The following is a 1,642-nucleotide window of genomic DNA, read 5'->3' on the forward strand; positions in this document are numbered from 1 at the left end:
CCATCGGGCTGAATGCCGTGTTCCAGGCAATAGAGCTCCCAGCAGGCATTGCCGATCTGGACACCAGCCTGACCGACGTGGATGGAGATACACTCACGCTGTGGAAAAGCAGATTAAAAAAAGAAAAAAAGTATTAAACTAATCTAGTAATGACTGTAAAGCAGAACAAAATAATTTATGTAATCAATCTTACAAACTTCTAAAACTATTTAAAATGTAATACGCTTCTAGGGAATAATCACTATACTTTTGATCCGCATCGCTTTTAATGAATTTCTTTTCCCTATCTAAATTGGGAAGGTCTCTTCCCTGACTAAGAGAGCTTAGTCACCCTCCTTTGGAAGACGAAGATAGGGAGGCCATTCATCCAGTGCTCAGGCCTCAGAATTCCATTTTAGACTAGGTGGCCAGATTTCCGGGCAGCTACCATCACAGGAAGCACGTGGCCAGAACAGTGCAGAGGAAATGTCTGGCCGCAGGGACAAAGGGCGGGGCTTTGCGGCACAGGATGAATGAGCACTTCAGGGTGTGCGCGCGCCCGCGCCCCTCCGCGGCCAGCGGGAACGCGCAGCTGCAGAGACACGCAGCAGCCACGTCTGCCGTGGCCAACCATCATCTGCTCCACCACGCACTGGGCTCAACCTTCACATCTGTCAGGGCACAGGGGATTATCGGCGGCCCAGATCTGGACCAAGATCCGATTTCTGTTCCCTCAAAATCCCTCACCGCCACCACCTGCTCCTATGCGCATTCCTAACTTAGACCAAGGAAGGGCAGATGGCCTCTAGAAGCTATTGGGAGCTAACTGTCCTAATACTGTGGCGTAGCGCAGCACACTGGCAAAGAACCGTTCTACATTCATCTTATTACTTTCGTTAAACTCCCCCCCCCCCAAACTCAAGGCTCACAGAAGACAACGCCCTACAGTGGTAGAGCCGCAGCACCTTGACGCGCACGCGCAGACTGCAGGGGCGGTCTCCCGCCGCTCCCTGGCGGGAAGGTAACGGTCGCGCCTGCGCTTTTGTGTCGGGCTCCTTCCCGCCTCCCCGTTTCTGGCAGAGGAGGAAGTGAGGGCGTGGAGAGCTCGCGCGCGCGCCCGCCAAAAGCAGGGGAAGGGGGATGGGAACGCGCGGGAAAAGACCATAGGGTCTCGGATCGCCGCGCCCAAGAGGTAAGGACTAACTCAGAGCCCCAACCACGGTCTGGGAGCCGATGCCCGGCCATGCCCTCCCAGAGTACGAGAAGAAAACGCAGCGGCCCCCCATTTTGGGCCCCAACCATCCTCACTACTTCCACCCTCGCCTCTCGCCTCGCTTTTCGCCTTCCAAAACCAGAGAGCTGATCCATGGCTAACGGCCCCCCCGAGACCGCCCAGCTCGCTTCTCCCGGTTTTCCAGAGCGAGGGCGGCGCCCTGAGCGGCCCACTCACCATGGTGGCTACGGGTTAGCAGGCGCAGGCGACAGGAGCAGACACCGGGTCCCGGTTACCGTCCCCGACAAGCTAAGAGTCGAGGTAAGTAACGCACTGAAGCGGGGGCGGTGCCGGAGCCACTTAAGTAGCGGTCCGGGGAGGGGCGGGCGGGCCCAGGCGGTGCCTCGGCCGCGGGCCCCTCCCCCGGCCCGGCGCGCCCACTCGGCGCCA

The 1,642-nt window shown here is 58.2% G+C and overlaps 1 non-coding gene across 1 annotated transcript; it reads right to left on the reverse strand.

Moving 5' to 3' along the window:
• Window positions 1-20: 20 nt before the first annotated feature.
• LOC100473308 lies at window positions 21-1,576 on the reverse strand. Its single transcript, XR_004623088.1, has 2 exons — window positions 1,430-1,576; window positions 21-98 (listed from the first exon to the last, which is right to left on the reverse strand). It is a non-coding gene; the product is annotated as an uncharacterized LOC100473308 (transcript).
• Between the last annotated feature and the right edge of the window lie 66 nt (window positions 1,577-1,642).

The sequence above is a fragment of the Ailuropoda melanoleuca genome, unplaced genomic scaffold (assembly GCF_002007445.2).
Source record: "Ailuropoda melanoleuca isolate Jingjing unplaced genomic scaffold, ASM200744v2 unplaced-scaffold69196, whole genome shotgun sequence".
Classification (NCBI taxonomy): domain Eukaryota; kingdom Metazoa; phylum Chordata; class Mammalia; order Carnivora; family Ursidae; genus Ailuropoda; species Ailuropoda melanoleuca.